The following is a 20894-nucleotide window of genomic DNA, read 5'->3' as shown; positions in this document are numbered from 1 at the left end:
AACGATTGTGTTGCCTAATAAAATAACGTTGTCTCTTGCTCACTGAGACTGGCCTGGCAGCGTGCCATAACAAAAAAAAATACGCTTCGTAGTACATTGATGCGATTCCCATATAAGGATCGTTGTCCTATATACAGGGTGTTTCAAGAAATGTGTCCAACCTTCTCAAAAAATCAGGAAAATGCGATATTTGATTGCTGCCTTAAGAATCGGTTTTTCTGTAGTGGCAGGGATTTTAAGATGGTTAAAGAAATTATTTGAGGCTGTAATTAAAAAAGTTAAATAATTAACTTTTTAATTAGTGGAGTTAGGTGGTTGTGTCAAATGTGAGAATTGAAGTTCTCATGCCACAAATCCAACCCTACTTTGAGATTTCGAAAAAGTGGCATCTAGTGATAATTACGAAGTAATGAAGTTCAACCAAATTCAATGGCGAAACCTAAACAGAAACATGGAAGAACGCAACTTCCGAGACGTCCAAAATGAGTGAATTACTTTTTCTGTAGCGCTAGGCATCTGAAGATGTTTAGAGACATGACTTGAGACAGTAATTAAGAAAATTAAATTAATTAACTTTTTAATTAGTGGAGTTAGGTGATTCTGTCAAATTGGGGAATTCAAGTTCTTCGTGCTACAAACCCATCCCAACATTGAGATTTCGAAAAAGCGGCCTCTAGTAATAATTACAAAGTAATGAAATTCAACCGAATTCGATGGCTTTCGCTGTTGAAAGCCGTTGCATTTCATCGAATTTCATTACGCCACAACAATTACTAGAGGACGCTTTTTCGAAATCTCAAAGCTCGGATGGGTTCCTCGCATGGAGAACTTCAATTCTCCCATTTGGCGCAATCACCTAACTCCACTAATTAAAAAGTTAATTAATGTAACTTTCTTAATTACTGCCTAAATGATGTCCTTAACTACCTTAAGATTCCTGCCGCTACAGAAAAAGCAATTGTGAAAGCGCCGAGCAAATATCGCATTTTCCTGATTTTTTGCGAAGGTCGGACACATTTCTTGAAACACCCTGTATAAAGACGCAGTCTGAGAACAGTTGCATGCACTTCACCAATCTGTTCCACTGAGCTTCGTATAATTGTGGTCTATTCCTTATACACAGAAAATTTTCCTTCAACCTGTAGTGTATATGGTCATGAAGAACAAAAAAAAAACGCCAGGCCTGCGCTGAAATTGCAGCACAGTCACAGCGAAAGCTGGAAGAGCGGCGTTTCAGAGCCCGTTGTAAGCTCTCTTGAGGCTACAATAGAAGTACACTAGAAAGGTACCCACTACGCCATAACTCACAATTTTTGTGAAGTTTGGAAGCGCCTACTAAGCCATTATTCGTCATTCTTCGGAGAAGCGAGGCACCAGCTACACGTCTGTAAGGAATTATGTGCACTTTGTTGATGTGACGACTGAGGACGATGAAGAATTATGGCTCAGCCCTTTGTAATGGGTTCGAAGCTTTAAACGGCCCACCAGTTATGTAATTTGCATTGGGTTACGCGCGGTCGCTATTTCCCTCTCCCGTCATGCTGTATAACATACGTTGACGTGGGAGAGAGACGGGGGTGGGCGAAGAACTTTACTGAGACCCCGAAGAAATGGATCATGCGCTTATGGGCTTCCTTGGCAACCAATACAAGTGCACTTGCGAGGAACCCACTACGCTATAAATCACTGTAATTTTTGAGAAGTAGGGCAGCAGGCACTGTGCCATTTTTGGTCATTCTACGGAGAGCCGTGGTACCTGCTAAACGCATGTAAGGCATTATGCGCGCTTTGCTGATGCCATGCCTGATGACGACGAAGAATTATGGCCGAGCCCTTTGTAATGGGTTGAAAGCATTCAACAACCTACTCGTTGCGCAATTCGCATTGTGTGATGCCTGGTTACAGAACTGGCGTTGTGTGACGCTTGGTGCTTATTTTACTCTTCTACCACGCTATATTGCATATGCTAATGTGGTTCCTTCCCGACATGAAGCCTGTATAGGACCGTCTTGGAAAGCAGTTTCAAGCACCGGCATGGCTCAGAGGTTGAATACTGGGCTCCCACGCAGAGGACCGAGGTTCGAACCTCGTTCCAACCTGGAATTTTTTTCTTATTTCGTGTTTTTTTCTTATTTCGAGCGATACTGGTTACGGACACCGGCGGCGGCGGCGGACAACTACGGCGCCAAAAACGGCCGGTGAAATTATCTCATAACAGCTTTCGCTGTAAAATGAAATGAAGCTCTCGCACTAGAACACCATCCTACGGCATAATGATTGACGGTGTATATGTCCCGAGATTGAAAGAAATAGATTGTACCAAACTCTTCACCGTTGCTTTAACAATGCGTCTAACGCGAACGAAGAAAAAAAGGGGATCTTCTTTTCTTCGTCCGCATCAGTCTCGCTGTTCGTCACGATGAATCTATGCCAACTCGCCCAAGTATTTTATCCTGTCAAATTCTTCAATACAAAAACGCAATAACATGGGAACACAATACTGAATGATGCTAAGCCCCCTGCGCAGCATCTCCCAGCGATTGAATACACTAATACTTTGGTGCTGAAATCGATTTCACTAACCACGCAGAAGAAAAGAAAGAATGGAAGAGGGGGGGAGGGGGTCTGAGTTCTTCTTGGGCGCAAGGGTTCTCTCACATAGCTTTAGCATTGTCTACATCAGTCGTTCTCAAATGCGGGCCCGCGGACCCCAGGAAGTCCGCGAAGCCATTCTTGGGTATCCGCACAATCCATCCTAGATTTTAAAAAAAAGCGCGTTTTTTGGAGGCACGGTGTGGCCCGTGACGGCGGCCCCTTCGGATTTTGATATGCTTCGCCACATAATTCAACTGCATGGTGACGGAGCTGACTTGCACTTCCCCTTCTCCGTGACATGGCAGTAAAGGTTTTGTTGCAGTTTTCTACGGCATATGCACGCGACCATACTTTTTCTGGGCTTGCATATCTGAAGAGCAAACATAGCTACAAACAGTTTGAATGTGGCTGCAGGCCGCACGACTTAGTGACAAGCTGTTGAGATCGAAATGGCGTTGCACTAGTTCGACCATTCTTTTCCAGGTTGAAATAAAATGCACCCATTGTACGCTCCATGTTGTGTTAATTATTGCCATGTTGTGTTAACAATTAGAATGGCTGGCTGCAGTTCAAACAGGATATGTTACGAAATAGTGGTCCAAGAGCTGCCTAATAATATCTGCTGGCGCTGCTTGTGTTGTACGATCGTCGTATTTGCTAAATATTACATGCAAGCAAATCACGCATAGCCTGGATTACCGAACATTGCCTGGTCATGTAGGAAGTTGCACGGTATTCCTTACAAAGATTACTCTGAAATTCTGGCAATACTTGAGGTTTTAACGTTATTGGGTCGACCTGTATAGTAATAGCTGGTACGCTGATATACGAAATGTCCTTCTCCTAGTTTGTTAAGAAAGCTTTGTGACTTGGCAAATCGATCAGTTTCAACATCACCTTGTGTCATTAGTACAGAAACATGCATCGGTTACTCATTTCTTTAGCTTTCGGAAAAGTGGCGCTGCACGACATTCAGAGCAATAATAGCAGGCACTGTATATCGAATTGAGCAACAAGAATGCTTAAAGCCGCAAGCACGAAGATATGGCAAGCCATTGTGCTACTCGATATCCCCATGGTAACTTAATGGCCATATTGCACAACTACCTTTCGTAACTTGAACCGGAGACTCCGTGGATGAATGCGGTAACAAATTGAGAAATCGTGCTCATGCATACGAACAGTTTTAAACGAAGCTTTCTCTGCCTACTATGGCGTCATGGCCAGCACGTACGCTGGGATCGCACAATGCTGCCTCGGGCTGAATATGAAAATAAGAAGGCCATATTCGATTAGTCTTCGACTGTAAACTCAACGCGCGCCTTCGGTAAGTTACTTCGTGCTTTCTTTCCCCTTCTGTCTCTTTTCAATTCCTTTTTGTGAAGCGGTAAATTTATGGAAACAAAAACAAAACAAAACGCTGAAGGAAGATTTTAATGGCGTCGTGCAGCCGTTATTTAATACGTGTGTTTGAATGGAATGCGTGTTAACGACCATAAGAACTTCGGTGAATTGAAATTTTTTTTCAGGCGTGTCTGTAGCAATTAAGAATAGAAATTTTGTTTTGGGGATTATCTCATCTGTTGTCTTTCTTTCTATAGCGAGGCTACAAGTTCTTTTCTTTTAAAACCAACATGGTGCTCAGTGCTGAGCAAATGCGATGAAGCGCATCATCCTTCTCACTGTGTACTTTAGAGCACAAATTACGTGCAGGACGGAGAAGAACACAGACAGCAGAGGACAAGCGCCATTTCGGCGCTTGTCCTCTGTGCCGAAGACATTTGCACAAAAATGTAAAATTAGGTGAAGTTCAATGGATTGGATGAAATTATTCTTTTTGTAACTATGTAAATAAGCCTATGTTCTTGTAAAAATGCGTTCTCCTCACTGGAAAACATCGGCTATGTGGGCGATGGCGCGAGCCAGCGACCGATACGAGAGCCACCTGACCTCATCCCTCACACCAGCTCCTCGCTGATTCCTTCGCATTACGTACATCGGTTCCCACAGTGCGTGGGATCTGCCCGATATTGTTTGTTGAGGTGTTTTTTGCGCGTTCCCTTTTCTTTTTTCTGATTCTGTTTACTAATAAAGCCATAGGCGTAGATACCTCATCACAGACGTAAATTGACCGTTGGCGGCCTCAGCTTCCCTTGGTGTCGGCGTCAATACGAGTTTTGTCAAAATGATCATCACGTGATGAGTTCCCCGTATGACGAATTCTCAAAATTTCGGACGTCATCATGGCGTCGCTATGACGATGCATAAAGTGACGTCACATGATGATGTTCTCCCATGATATCTTCGTTTGGTCATAGGTCGGCGGTCGGTCAAAAGTGGGCAATGCATTAACCGCGTTGTGCTCAGGAAGCTGTGGGAGCGGGGGGAGGGGGGGGGGGGCATCATTATTTCGGCCGAGAAGATAAAGATGGCTTTCGCCTTCGAGTCATCTTAGGCTGTAAGGTAAAAGAGACTCTGAGATTTTTCCATGGTTATTCGCACACCCCCTGGGCAACTTTAAGGGCCGGATTTTTAGCGTTGTAGGCGCTGTTTCTTTGTCATTTACGCGAGTATTAGTCCTTTTTAACCGATGCATGCACACCTGGACACAAGTAGAGGTTAATGGACAACAGAGTTGCAAAATACATAAACACAATAAAATGACGTAAGCATTATTCTATTGTGAATCCCATTTGTACCAGTACCATTTATTTCACCAAAGTCATCTGAACCTTTTACATGTCTTTTCTCCTTGCATGCTGTATGGGGCCATTCGGGGTGCTTTTCGCGTCGGCTTCATCTTCCACGCCTTCATTTTATAAACTCTGCTTGACGAACGGTACACGCTTGAATCATAACAGGGGAACAGCTGTGTTTGTACATTCCTGCCGCTTCATGTTCACATTCGTGTAGCACATATTACATGAACATATATTTATATGAGTTCTGCTAGGGTCTCCTAAAAAAAAACTCGAAATTGGCAACAGCCATTTAGTTGTATTTGTTCTAGTTCGGTCACTGTTGTAACCGCGCAGGTGTTACTTTGAAGTGCAACATCCGAAGACGACCGCATTTTCCACCGCCCGCATTCATGCTATGTATGCTCTAAACGGTATAACAACACTTGTGTGGCCATTGAAATTCGCTTCTTAGTTCGAATGAATGCTCTTAGGCATAAAAATAATTACGTATTAACGCTAGAGGCGTGTTGCGCGTGGGTAAAAAAAGCTGAATGAGCGTAAGAATAACAAAAATTCTTCGAACAGCAGCATGAAAACAAAAAGCACAGCTTAGTCCGACAGCTTGCAACAGCTTACCTGTCGTTTATGCTCCTCACTTCCATCAATTACCCAGTCGCGCGTGTCTTCTAAAGTCACCAATTATACCCCGCTTCGCGCTTACTTACCACTTCTTCTTACATTTAAATATTATCCTCATTGTGTGGCATGATTAAGAATAGCGTGAAATAAACGCTAAAGTGCTTCGTACGGGCTCTGACGGAAGTATCATGCTCATAAAATATGAAAACGAAAATGAAAAAAAAACAATAACAAAACTACTGCACGAAGACATGGGACAATTACGTCTGCAGGGTACGCCTCAATGATTTGAGGATATGAAGCCTTGAATGAGTACCGTTATGCCGCTAATGACAGAAGAGTATGCTTACCGCTGTACAAAAACTGGTCTCGGAGATGCAAATTAAGCTTAGCGGTTACTTCAGCGAAAATAAGAGCAGACAGATGAAGAAGAGGAACAGCAATACTGCGAAGCTTGCGAAGAACATCCGCTAAACATATGATGCGGCTGAACAAAAGGAAGCCTTAATTATACACGCTTCCTGCCGGACTCTTGAAGCTGTATTATGGCGCTTGCGGGAATAGAAGCAGTACTTAAGTGTGGAGTGTTCATGCGGCTAACGATAAATCAAGAGGAAGAAAAGTAACAACAGCGAGTAATTTTCGTTCCCCGTTGCTGTTCATCTGGGCAACTTGAGAAATAATTGGGTTAACGTGTGATTTGGAAGCGTCGCGTTTGCCAGAGATCATTATCCAGAAACGCTTGTTATGCTTGCACGTACGACGGCACGTCATGGCATAGGAAATGGGAACTGTAGAATACAGTTGTCGTTTTGAATGCTTTTAGCCCATTATAAATACTGAGGTATGTATTTAGGGAGGCGCAATATTACCTTGTGTTCTGGACATGTTGTGCATGACAGATATTTAGAATATTGAGGGAATGCTGATATTGGGACATGATGCACAAAGTCAAAATGAGAGCGGCACTATTGGCGAAAATATATTTAGTTGGTGTACTTAATCAACGTCTCTGGAGGGAATAGCTAAGCACTGGGTGTCGTTTACATGTGCCACACTGAAGAAGAGGGCCACCCGCAACTCTGATACGACATTGCTTCAATTGGCTGCAAGTGATGTTCCTTTAGCAGCAAATCTAATCGAGCCGTACAAAGTTTCTGGCCCAATAGCAATGCATAATGTATGGGGCATTTTAAGCATGCTCAGCGATCCCGCTACACATTGACCTAGGAGGCTGCATAAATACTTCGATCAGCACCATCCCGGGTAAGGTTAACAAGCGCTGAACTTCATATTTGTTTTTTCTTCTTTTGTAGAGGAAGAGGGAGGGGGAGGGCGGCGAACACGCAGGCTAGCTTTGTAAATCAGCATTTTGAAGCTAAACGGGCCCTGCAACACATTTTCAGCATAGTCAGAAAACGCTTCCGATCGGTTTTCCGGGTTCCTAAGAACACGCGAGCCAAATATTACAGCGCTGCACGTGGCCTGGAAGTTTGAGTTTGGGCTTATTCAACAACGTGACAAGTACAATCAAATTCACTGTATAGATGGTTTGGTGCAAAGGACAAAAAGCTACATTTCGCAGCTTGACTGGCCATTTCACCTATAAAAAAATCTAAATTACAAAGTTACAAAAATTACAAAAGTTGCAGAAGCACAAGAAAAAAATTGCAGGCAGCGGAAAGCGACAATACAAAAAGATCACGCATGTGGCACATGACAGGAAATATTAGAATAACAACTCTGAATTACATACAAAAAAACGCCAGGCCTGCGCTGAAACCGCAGCACAGTCACAGCGAAAGCTGGAAGAGCGGCATTTCTAAAGCACCGTTGTAAGCTCTCTTGAGGCTACTAATACAAGTACACTAGCAAGGTACCCACTACGCCATAAATCACAATATTTGTGAAGTTCGGAAGCACCTACTAAGCCATTATCCGTCATTCTGCGGAGAAGCGAGGCACCAGCTACACGTCTGTAAGCATTATGCGCACTTTGTTGACGCGACGACTGATGGTAATGAAGAATTATAGCTAAACCGTTTGTAATGGGTTGGAAGCTTTAAACGGCCCTCCAGTTATGTAATTTGCATTGGGTGACGCCCGGTCGCTATGTCCCTCTCCCGCCATGCTGTATAACATACGTTGACGTGGGAGAGAGATGGGGAGGGGGGGGCGAAGAACTTTACTGAGACCCCGAGGAAATGGATCATGCGCTTATGGGCTTCCTTGGCAACTAATACAAGTGCACTTGCGAGGAACCCACTATGCTATAAATCATTGTAATTTTTGAGAAGTAGGAAAGCAGGCACTATGCCATTTTTCGTCTTTCTACGGAGAGCCGTGGTACCTGCTAAACGCATGTAAGGCATTATGCGCACTTTGTCGATGCTGTGCCTGATGACGACGAAGAATTATGACAGAGCCCTTTGTAATGGGTTGGAAGCATTCAACAACCTTCTCGTTGCGCAATTCGCATTGTGTGACGCCTGATTACAGAATTCGCGTTGTGCGACGCTCGGTGTTTATTTTACTCTTCTACCACGATATATTGCATATGTTAATGTGGTTCCTCCCCGACATGAAGCCTGTATAGGACCTTTTTGCAAAGCAGGTTCAAGCACCGGCATGGCTCAGAGGTTGAATACTGGGCTCCCACGCAGAGAGCCCAGGTTCGAACCTCGTTCCATCCTGGAATTTTTTTCTTATTTCGTTCTTTTCTTATTTCGAGCGATAGTGGTTACGGACACCGGCGGCGGCGGTGGCGGACAACTACGGCGCCAAAAACGCCGGTGAAATGATCTCATAACAGCTTTCGCTGTAAAATATTCATAACAAAGCAATGTATGAAAGAATGAAACTAAGTAACCATTACAGATATCACCCAACATTCATGAACAACACAATCAGCACATGGAATTTAACATTTCAGTTTTAGACAATATACGCAGATTATCAAGTGGTAATTTCCATTTGTTCATCGCACTTCGAAGACGGTAGTGTAGTGTTTGGAATCCATAGTGCGAGGACATGACACATTCATTGTCCTAGGCCATGGGCGTTATCTCTGGTACTCTCTTGTCAATCCTAACGTGCGCAACCCATCGACTCTGAAGCTTCGCTGCAAAAACAGTGACAGCATTCCAGATGGTTCGGATTTTCAAAGGAGCGTTTATTCTGCCAAGTGAAAAGGGTCTAGTACACCTAATCTGAAGAAGAAACCCACAACAGAAAAACGATAAACGGATATAAGTGCCAATACCTCGCAACTACGGCTGTGTATTAACGCGATAGCGTTAGGGAGCTGGTTTCGCAGAAATTTCGTTGTGGACGTCGGGCGTCGGTGACGGAGTCGCTTGTGAGCGAAAAATTGTCCATGACCGAAAAATTGAGAAAGAAAGAAAATAAACAATAAAATCTTCGGCCCCATTGAGGATCGAACATGGGTCGTCTGCGTGGCAAGCAGGTGTCCGACCACATTGCCACGATGTTACTTGCAACTGCTTCGAAAGAAAAAAAAAACACTACATAATGCCATGTAGTGGAAGGTGTCTCCTTAACGCCTTTCGTCCGGCAGGTGTTACGACGAAAATGAGCCTATTCGACGATTTGTAGGCGCATTGGCGAGGCCATCAAACTACGTTTTTTGCGCGACGCCATTCTTCGAAAAAAAAATCGGCAGATCCCACGTACCATGGGAATCGAAGTTATGCGAAGTATGCGCGGGGTGTTGACTGTGGCCTAATTTTTCACATGGAACGAAACGTTACGCTAGAGAAATATGGAAGTGGCATACGCACACTCATATGTTGAAGAGTTGCATATGTATTATATAACCAGTTGTTTGCACCCAGTTGCGTAAAGATGCCAACAGCAACATGGGTGTTACCAACGCCAGACGCGATAAGATGATATGAAGTGCTTATATTCTTCAATACTGCATAGCGCGAAACCGAACAAGGCAAAGAAGGAACACAGATGCACAGGACAGGCTTACTCGCAACTAAGCTTCATTCAGGAAAGTTTACCAAGATGAGTACCAAGATGAGTACCAAGGTGGGTAGATGAGATTAAGAAGTTTGTAGGTATAACGTGGAAGCAGAAAGTACAGGACCGGGTTGATTGGCGGAACATGGGAGAGGCATTTGCCCTACATTGGGTGCAGACAGGCTGATGATGGTACACAGCCGAGTGGCGCGCGCAGCCGCACTGCACATGCGTTACAGTCACAGTGGCAGTTGGTACAGTTGTTATGCTTATACTTGTCCGTTAGGACGGAGAACGCGCGCATGTTTCACGGACCCGTGTGCATGCGTGAAAGGGGTCTTGGCAGTTCTTGAACGAGGTCATCATCGCCGTGATCAGTGAGCCCTAGCAGCTGGACCAGACTTAATAATCCTATCCGTTCGTGATCGCGGCTACGAAGGGTATAAGTGTAGCGAAGTGCGAGGCATAGTAGAGGTGGCGGTAACCGCGCATCGCTTTCACGAAGAAATGATCTATGATGCCTTCTGTCCTGGACGTGGCACCGAGGTCTTGTGATGCCCTGTCCACCTCCAATCCGTATTTTATGCCGTCTAAAAACCAGGCGCTGTAAGGTTTCGATAAATCAATGCTGAAGTCACCCGTAATCATGAGCATGAGGGATATATGGTCCTCTCGGCAGAGTTATTGTAGGAAGCATTCACTCCGGTTGTTGCGTAATCCGCGTGGTCGACGTTGTGGACCACGTGGATGACTAAATAGTAGCTCAGCGTCTTCCAGGGGTGCTCTGTCTTCAGCTCCCTAGCTTTCCTTGCATCGGCCGCTGTGGTGTAGTGGTTACGGTGTTTGGCTGCAAACTTCGGCCGAAGGTCGCGGGTTCGATCCCGGCCGCGGTGGTCGAGTTTCGATGGAGGCGAAAAGCTAGAAGCCCGTGTAATGTTTGATGTCAGTGCATGTTAAGGAATACCAGATGGTTAAAATTTCCGCAACCCTTCACTATTGCGTCTTTCATAATCATATCGTGGTTTGGGGACGTAAAACCCCGACAATTACTATTATTATCACTTTCCTTCCGTGTCAATGTGCATGTTCGCGGTTACTGCGTTGATTGAAACTCTGCTATCACCTGTGGCACATACCCGCATAACATGAATCTGGTATGCGAGTATGTGCCACACATGACTGAGGGAAAGGGTTTCATGACGTCCGCGACAGGTATTTTGCGTTATTCATGTAATCATTCATGTAATTTCGCTATATTACAACCTATGGAGACGACCGGGAGAGCGCCCAGACGTAGGCGGCTAGATAGATAGATAGATACGTAAATAGAAACGCCCAAAGTGCTTGAGGTTCGCTAAGAAAAGCTTCGCATTTAAAAGCCGCGATAGTGCACACATCACCGCTAAAAACACACACGAACTTGCAAACAGCTCCAAAAATGGACATCTATGTCCATCTAGCGGAAAACATATCAAGCAAACATGACATAATGTGCTCCCATCTGTGAGGCATTGTGAGAAACATGTCTCGACTCTAGAACAGGGAATTGCGTTAGATCGAAAACCTGCACCATTACTATAGAAACCTAGCGTGTGCGCGCGCGATAAGTATGCACTTAGTGGTTGAAGTGCGCACTAAGGGCCGGATTTCACTGTCGGTTTCAACTCTTGAACGCGAAGCTTAAGGGTCCCCCAATTTTTCATGATGCAGCGAGGCGCCACTAACACGGCAGACAATTCGTGTCGTTTTCTTGTGTGCCGTGTTAGTTGCGCCTCCTGACATCATGAATCGAAACCAACTCGCCCACCTTTTCGTGATACGGCTACGTATCCTTTGACCCCATTTATCAAGAAATTAGACCAGCATATGCTATTCTATCCCAAATAATCAGTCCACACGTTCGATATCTCTCATTGATGAGTAGATTCGTTTCGTTTTATTTTTTCCAGTCACAGCAACTGTAAGATTGAGGGAGACACAAGTAACTCACGAGCCATGAATTCACCTGCTCCAAATGCCCTACTTCAGAATTACATTCGGAGCGCATAACCACAGCGAGACAAAACGTTGGCGCACATTACATGATTGACCGAAAATGTATATGCGACGCTTTAGCAAAAGCAGTATTGCTGCGAGCAGGTGAATGAAATCTGTACAATACGAGCCACAGTAGCCTATATTCTGGTTAAAAGAAATAGAACCACGAGCTTCTACACTGAGAACGAGAAGGAATGCGCAGAGGAGAGGAGGTCGAAACATCGAGGTATTAGTGGGCCATTACTAAAGAGACAGGAATGGTCTACCTTGTAGAAGAGCCTGGTAGGAGGCAGGCGAACTACGAGTAGAGCGATTACACAAGCAGTAAGCGAGGAGCATATCAGGAAATTCTCCACACAGCCCTTTGAGCTGTACCAAGATATACGCCATGGTGAGCTTTAGATGGCATCGCCAGTGATCGGTGATAACGACTGCCAATTTATTTCGTGAAAATGATGGTAGAAACCAATGCGGACAAATTTACGAGGCATTACCGCAAGGAAATGGGCGTGTGTTTCACAGAGGTTCACTTCACAGTAGTGGATGCATAGATGTGCCATTATAAAGCGAATGCTTCGACAACACCTCTCGTCTCCTGCACTGATACGTGTCTGGACGCTGACATGAGCTCTAAAATCAGCTTCTTTTACAAAGGCTGGCCTGTCGCCTTGTTGGTACGACATATCCTAAGTGTTTAGCGCAGACTTATAAACACGGGAAGAAACGAAGGGGGACACACACAGGCGCTAACATTAAACAAAAAAAGTCACAGTTTCGCCGCAACGGCGAAGCAATGAACGCGATAGCAACAAATTGGAATGCAATGCGAAGAACGGAAACCAGCTCGAAATATAAAGGACGCAGGAAAAGGACGCACGAAAAGAACACACACAGGACGAGCGCAAACTATCAAGCGTCACAGCTCGACACTTGAAACGCACCCCTCAAACATAAAGCAGGACGCACGAAACGAACGAACAGGTACACACAAGACGAGCGCGAACTAACTTTTGTTACTTATATCTGTTTGAACGGCGCGCTCCTTTCACAAACGCGGCTGCTGAAGCGAGCGAAGGGACTTTCGTACGTTCTGTGACTTCAGCGAGGACATCGCGGGGAAAGTACATGACAGACAACCCCCCGCTCCACCCACCTCCCGCCCGCTCCCTTCTTTCCTCGGATAAGCGCACGAATGCGACCGCGCCCTGTAGGGCGAAGAGAAACGGCGTTTGCAGGAGCGGGGCGAGCTGGCCGACGCGTTAATGTGCGCCCGTTGCGCTCCTAGCGCCATCTCGCTGGTGATGAAGAAACGCTTATAAGTGCCTGCCGTCTCTGAGTACTGTGGTAGAGGGTGTGTATATAACGCTCGCCGTTAGCCACCTGGACGACTGCGCTTCGTCACATAGTGGTTAGAGCCACGCGCTGCGGATGGAGAAGTCGCTGGTTCGATTCCGCGCTTCGGAAGCTTTTTTCGGAATTATTTTTCTTTGGGATATATATATATATATATATATATATATATATATATATACATACATACGTACTTATACATATACGCAGCATGACGGCGGCGACGGCAAAAACCAGCCGGGACTGTCCATATAATTGCTATCGCAATAAAAGGTGTTGGTTGAAAGTTAGCGCCTGTGTGTGCCCCCCTTCGTCTCTGTCACTTGATACGGCTGCGCTATGCATTTACGCACTTTTGTCATTGGTGTCACCTGAAATTTCCGTATTTTCGTCATCCTGCATGTTATGGCTACTATGTGGTGGACATTGCTATTTAAATAAGGATTGTAGGATCTGTAGACACTGTACCACTGCGGCAAGCGCGTTCGAGAGTGACTGTGGTACATAACAGGTACTCGATATTTTTTTTTACTGTCTAAGATATCGTAGCTAGCACCGCATAAGTCAATTCCGTTTTTTTTTAAGTACAACAGCATTAAGCACAAGATGCTTTTCGCTGGCGTTGTCGGTAACCTTCAAGCGACCTTGAGCCAAAATCCAAAGCCGAATTTATTTTTTTTTAACACGCGGTTCTTGCCTATAGCTGCAGCTGTTTGTTTTGGGCGAGCTTATTTATTTTTCAATAGTGCACAAAATTTGCGACAGAGAAATCAACTCGTAGTTAAACCACCTTGGGGTCATGGCCTGCTCAAGGTTTTCAATAGCTAATAATGGAAGCGCACGCACAATGCTTAGCAGTCGTAGTGCCCGAATATTATTAATGAAGCCATTATTGGCTGCAGTGGCGTCCGCGTTCTTTAGTGTAGGTTGCCCTTCAAATAACTTTATGCCTCTCATGTTAGCTATGTATCCGCTCTACATAGTGTTTCTGTTTATAAAGGTATAAAGAAACTTCTTGAGTCCCACTTAGCAAACCACCAGGCCGTCTCTCCTTTAAGCACGTAATCACCGATGAGCTTCAGAAGCTTACCGGGTAGAATGAACTGCTGCGTACAGTGCTTCTCTCATATGTCTTCACTTGTGCTCAATACGTGTACTATTTTCCAAGAACAAAGACATCCGAGCTTGTCCGGCCTCTTCAAGCACTAAAGAACGTGGCTTCACAAAAAAAAAGAACCACATACATTTAAACGGATAACTGCGACAGATATTTCTGCTTGCACTAAATTTTAAATGAAGGTAGCATTTTAATTTGACTCCTTATGTCAGTTTCGGACGGTATCGTATATTTACTTGTAAACATACTCTGAAGGATACGTGCACGCTACGCGAAGAAGAAACAAGTTCCTAACTTGCTCTGAATTCGTCATGACTATTAAAATGAGAACTTTGCGAGAAAAAGTTATTTTATTCTGGCATTTTGTTTAAGACAATGCACTTCCACTCCACTGTATCACCAAACTCTGAGAAGAACTTTCTTTGTGCAAACACCACTCGAACGATACGGCCCCCGGATTCGCAAATAAGGTGTAATGAAGAGACGAACCAAAGAAGTGCTTGTCATGGAACCTAAGAAAATATTCGATGGTTCTTTTATGTTGTCTCGAACCCACGCATCTGGCCTGTTTCTCGCTAGCACGTTAGAAGCATTGGAGTTTCTTTAAACAAATACGCCCCAAAGGGAACAAGCCTGAATGTGGACTGGGGTCTATGTTGCAGCTGAGACTGGGCGCTCTAGTTTCTTCAGCACGCGCAGGAAAAGTTTGAGAGATGGGATGTTCTACGACCAAACTTCGTCATTTGTTGAAGGCAGCGCCAAGGAGACTTGCTGTATCTGCCGCCGCTCAAACTAGGTAAAGAATGTAACCATTTCAATACACAGTTTCATAACCACGACATATTCAGAATTCACAAAAAATGCGCGATATATGGACGTCTAAATTAACTGCATTATCAGCTACGTAGACTTTTTACACTGATATCTTGTACACTTGTTTTTTCACACACTACTTGTCTAGGAAATGCCATTTTATAAAGTTACCGTAGCCCAGAAGTAAAAAAGAACAAAGAACTTACTGTAATGAGACGAGAGGGCGTCAAGCATAATGACAAAACTAGAGCACGAAATTTTTCCTTAGGAATAAAGCCTATTAATAACAAACGACTGAAAAACTTACGAGCGAGTAAATGAAAGCTATTCATTTACTTTGAACGTGGTAATATTGGGGTAACTCACCGGAAGAATTGAAACGTAAAATATTACCGTAAATGAACGAAGAAAGAAAACAAAACTGACGTTTTCCCTTTTTCAACTAATGGATTATTATGAGAAAAGTCTTCACTTTCACGATGCCCGAAGGGGGAACGGCGTTTTGTAAAAAATAAAACAAAGAGCAGAACAGTTCTATACAATGCGAATCGCCACGGTGCGGAGGAATAATTGCTGCGGAGAAACTGTGCACGCGCTTTCAGCTCGTTTCAACAAATATTTCTTTCACTTATCGTGTTAGGAACAGCTTTGTGTCACTAAAATGTCTTTAGCTTCTGGTAGGTAGCTTGTTCATGTATTCATCTACGTAGAGAACTTAACAAAGCATTTTAAAGAACCGGACAGTGGAGTTTCGTTTTGAGACAACTAATGTAGCAGAATATTGGTGCGTAGCAAAGAAAACATGTTTCTACACATTTGCTCACCTGATTACTTGTATTTTAATTTTATTTTATTTTCATTTATTTATAAATACTGCCAATCTCATAATAGATCAAAGCAGGCAGAGGGGGTTACAGCAGCGAGAATAGGAAAAAGTATTCAATTACAAATGCTCACAAAGCAACATACTTTAAACAGTGATACATAGAAACAGCAAAATATTACTGCAGGTTGTACAACAATGCGCAATAAATACAGAAAAGTAAATACCAGGTAAATATATGTTATACAACATACAATATATTTCAATACACATATAAGAGTTAAACACAACAATCTCGTTCACAAAATGGTCATGGTGACAAATAAATAAGGTAATAAGGTAACTGAACCGTGCTGTGTTAGCAAAGCTTCCTCGATTATTGTAGTTAACTGGTCTAGCGGCATAGTTAGTAGCACTCTTACCCTCCTATGCCAATTTCGGTCTACAGCAAGCTAACGAGGCGATCACGAGAGCACCCAGACGTAGTCGTCTAGATAGATATATAGATAAATAGATACGTACAAAGAAACGCTCAAAGTGCCTTGGTATTTTTAAGGAATGCTTCGCACTGAGAAAAACAAACAAAAACATTTATTGTACAGTAAACATCGATTACCCCTTATTTTTCATATAAAGACACTTTATATACTCATATGAAGACACTTTATTGATCTATATATTTCCTTCGAATACAAGAATTCCTTTCAACACCTCCGCGCTATACTTCCAGAAAAAACAAGCAGCGGACAAAAGTGAACGGTAGGAAGCTGGCCATATTTTTATCTCGTTAAAATTTGTATGAGCTCAAATCTGTTTTCGCTTCTGATTGGCAGGCGTAGTGCGCATGCTTTTTGCTAAGGGCCCAAGTGGCTGAATGAAATAGGAATATGAACTGCAATACATTCAGCCGAGGAGCTGTTCGTAATACCTGCGACGTGCATGGCTTGCATGGCGTGATACCCCACACAATCTTCTACGTATCTACTCTATTGATGTGTTTAATGAGCAACGTCTGCCCTTCATGACCCTTGCAGTCATAAAAAGTAGCACGGAACTACTCGACCCGCGAACTATCTGACAGGACCGGTATCGTTGCAACATCCACTTTAAAGGATTCACATACGCCCGTTTTCAGCAACACCGCTGGCGCCTTTTCCCTGTTTATGTGTCTTGAATACCTTCTTTGTACTTAGCACGCTCTTAAAGACCACATTTTTACCCCTAAACAACAGGCACCACACCACCTCTATTCGTATGCACCAAGAAGCCGGGCTCCTTGAATAAGGAAAAGTACAGTGTGTTTCACTGCGTGCTTTCTCTCAAGAGAAAACTTGATAACGTGGGCTTCTTCCTTATTAGAGACTCCACTTTGATTCCATCTTAAGTGTGCGAGTTCTTATTTCAACGTTCGCTTGCTGACAAGGCCTCTACATGTATGAAAGAATTTCGGAAACAAGGCGAGCGCCTCGATGTCAAAATCGTGCGCTACAGCCATTCTACATAATTTTTTTATTAATGAAATGAGTGCATCATTATCATAATCGTCGCCGTATTCTTCTTTTTATTCCTGTTGGTTACAAAAAGCAGATGCAGGAAGCACATCATTTAAAGATAAGAAAAAATAACTCTAGTTTTCCGTGTCTTCAGTCGAGTGAAATGTAATTCAAAGGCTTCTTGACACAACAGAACCCAGGCGTGCAAACATGCGTTGGGATTCAGCCCTACAATCACAAAGATATTTCGTTTTTTTATAACGTAATTTTAGCTGTTCACCACGAAAAAAAAAAAGCAGCTATAGAAATACTTTTCGCGATTGCAACTTATGTTACAATACGTGCCATGCTCAAGTTAGATCAGTGCTCCAAGACATTCAGCTGTAGTGTGCTGTTTCTAGCATATCATAAAAAATTAGAACGGTGATGTTGTGCTAGCAAACGCAATGACACGGTTCAAATAAATTTCTGTAACCCTGGTAAACCGATAACAATACAGGTGGGTAAAGTAACGCTCCCAATGACAATTGAAGAGTGAGGTGTGTGGCGACAGTACAATTCATTTAGGATATTGAAACGCATGATCTAAAGAAAAACGAATGGTTTCACGGATTGGCTTCAAGAGACTGTACCTCAGAGCAAATATCCATGACCGATGACTGGTTCCCGACTGGAGGATTCTAACCATGGCGAGAGCAGCATACGTTTGCAAAATAAACATAAATGAGCATTTTTTTTCATCTCTCTATACGCCTGACGAAAGAAGTGCTGCCTTCATCGCAGGATGCATCCCGCCCTTGCGTTTTCTTGTTTCTTTGTTCAGGGTGCCGCTGTAGATTAAATTGGTCAGCGTGTACTTGTCACCGTTTGTCTAGGTATGGTTGGACCAATGTTTCGCAGCCGGGTTTTCGCATGCATATCACATCGACTTTTAGATCAATCTCGTCGTTGGCCCTTCACAACGAACCGATTCGAAGCACAACGACCTAGACTCCTCGAATCGATAAAGCTCGTACGTACTGGTAGGAAACAATCGAAGCGCGCCTTCGCGTTGGGGTAGATCGCGTCGCACCGATAGACTGCATAAGCTTGGCGTCGGCAGCCACAGTACAGAGAGAGAGAGTAAAATGCCCATAGCGCAAATTACGAGAAATGACGTGATTAAAAATACCTGCGTAGCCGTGATGTTGCACACGTAAGTAGTATAGAGGTATAACGGTGTAACTCAAAGAGATGAGGTACGGGGTTTGACGAAGGTAATCTCATGACCTTCGCATGCGTTTCTCTGGCCGCATTCTCAAGTGTCATCGCAGCCAGATAGCACATTGCCAAAGGGTTAGGTGGCATACTCAGGTGTTCTAGGTCAGTAAGCAGAAGAAACGTTCTTTTTTAGGTTTCAGAGCTCACACTTCACTGACGCTTTGACTTCGTCGCGTCACTTTGCATTTACAAAAGGCAACATAGTTTTAGGGGCGAAGCTCCTTAAGGCGGCACCCGTTCGTCCCTCGTAGTCGTAGTCGTAGTGCGTAACCAGTCTTACGCTTTGACCTCCAAGGTGGTGCCGGTGGGAGATTTTTCCTGTGCGTTGTTGAACAATGAAAAATTCGCAGCGTGCGCTTTAACTAAAAGCCGAATTCTTCTCTCTCTCATTCCCCATCAGCAGCCATTGGCATGTTCCAGTAGGAAAGGTTAGTAGAAGTAGAAGTGTAAGTGTTAGCTAAAAGCCGACTTCTTCTGTGTCTCATTCCCATTAGCAGCGCCATTGTTTACCTCCAAGGTAGTGCCTGGTGAGATTTGTTCAAAACGCCGTTGATTGATGAAATAAAGCAACGAAAGACGCCAGATGTTTTGTAAAAGCAAAACGAAAGAACGCCAGATGTTTCTAAAGCAAATCGAAAAGACGCCAGCTGCTTAACGAAAGACGCCAGATGTTTTCTAAAGCAATGGTTTTCTAAACAATGAAAATTCACAGCGTACATGTAAAATTAAAGTGAGCTGCAAGTCGTCATAACTCATCGAACCTTTAGTATAAGCGCGCCCGATCTCACGTCGGTGATGATGTACTGGGCAGAATTCACGGAAGATTCACGGTTTACCGATGAACTTCCGCAGCTTCGCCCACTCATCATCATTCACTCCGTGGATATGCTGTTTGTTTTCGTGCCAAGTGAATATTAACATAAGCTGTCCTTGCGCACTAGATTGGCTTTATTTTGTCTCGTAATTTGCGAAAATGAATGAAGAAAATGTTGAGCAATGCATTCAAGCGGAGCATTCGAAACAGGACCTGCACAGTAGGCGCAGTGGATCTCCTCCGCCCTGAATAAGACTGCGCAGCAGCTTTGGTTAAGTTCTACTTCACTGTAAACAACGACTTACTTCGTAGTACTCCTATAAGTATGTGTCTGTATGGTATGAAAATGTTGTAGTTAAATTTCATTGATGTTATTCGTCTGTGGCATCCGCCTATGATAGCTCAGCGACTAAGGTGTTGTTGTGCTGAAGTTGAGAAGGCGGGTTTGATTCCCGCCAACGACGACCGCATTTTGATGAGTGCGAGGCGCGTAGAACATCATGCACTATCTTTTGAGGCACATTAAGGAACCCCGGATGGCCACGATTAAACTATTCCCCAATACGGTTTGTGCCCCAAGATGACATAGCGGCTATATCACCTACACCGTAGTATTCAATTACCTGTTTGCCTGTGATATGATAAATCTTTCATGCACACGACACATTAGGTTTACAACGAATTTACTTGCTCACGTGATGCGATTCGAAGCCGCAATGTGGTCGTCATGAAGTACTGCAAATGGTATGGTATCGAAACACTTTATTTAGGTCCATCGGGGCGTGAACTAGCACGTAGCGGGCCGCTCCCACGTCGGGACAGATAGGCCTAACCTGTCCGCCACGTCGTGGGCCCGTTGGACTGCCCATAGCTGCGTCCTGAAATCCGTACTGCGTAGCGCAGCATCCCACTTTGACGATGTAACGTTTTGAACCCGTAACGCAGGGCACCACCAGAGCATATGATCTAAGCTGGCAAAGTCTGAGCAAAGCGCGCACGTGTTTGACGTCTGAATTTCTGGGTAAATTTTGTGCAAGAGTGCGGGACTGGGATATGCCCCGACCTGCAGGAGTCTGAGCGTCAATGCCTGAGGCCTGTTCAGTTTACTGTGCGGTGGCGGATACTTTCGCCTCCTCAAATAAAAGTTCTTGCAAAGTTCATTGTACGTCGTTGGGGGATCTTTGTTGTCAACAACCTCATCGTCATGCCGTTCAGTAGCTACGCGATCGACGACTCCTCGCGCAGCTCTATGGGCCTTCTCGTTGAGGTTGGACGGAGCGCCCTT

This window comes from Rhipicephalus sanguineus, chromosome 3, assembly GCF_013339695.2.
Source record: "Rhipicephalus sanguineus isolate Rsan-2018 chromosome 3, BIME_Rsan_1.4, whole genome shotgun sequence".
NCBI classification, from domain to species: domain Eukaryota; kingdom Metazoa; phylum Arthropoda; class Arachnida; order Ixodida; family Ixodidae; genus Rhipicephalus; species Rhipicephalus sanguineus.
The sequence above is the reverse complement of the archived record's forward strand: the minus strand, read 5'-3'. Positions refer to the sequence as shown.